The following is a 345-nucleotide window of genomic DNA, read 5'->3' as shown; positions in this document are numbered from 1 at the left end:
GAACCGCTAACAGCCTCCCCTTCTCACTCAGACAGGAAAGAAGAGCTTCTCTTACAGAAAAAGTGACCTTCAGACCACACACGCATCAGAGTCTTCAGAGACCAGCCCCTGAGCAAACGGTGCTGGAGCAAGGATGGGCGGCTTTTTTCCAATACTGCCGTGACTCCATACAAAGTCTAAAGCTGCTGATTCTGTTGAATCCAGATAGCAGCACCCTGCCAAGGAAAGACCTATGAGTATATACAAACCTGCCCAGACACGGTTCCAGTGTATTTATTTTCTTTGCTGATGCCACTGTCATCCAAACCTGCTACCTTCAGCCACATGCCTAGGAGAGGCAGGGGG

The sequence above is a fragment of the Mesitornis unicolor genome, unplaced genomic scaffold, assembly GCF_000695765.1.
Source record: "Mesitornis unicolor isolate BGI_N332 unplaced genomic scaffold, ASM69576v1 scaffold39849, whole genome shotgun sequence".
Lineage (NCBI taxonomy): Eukaryota > Metazoa > Chordata > Aves > Mesitornithiformes > Mesitornithidae > Mesitornis > Mesitornis unicolor.
This window is presented reverse-complemented; position numbering follows the sequence as displayed.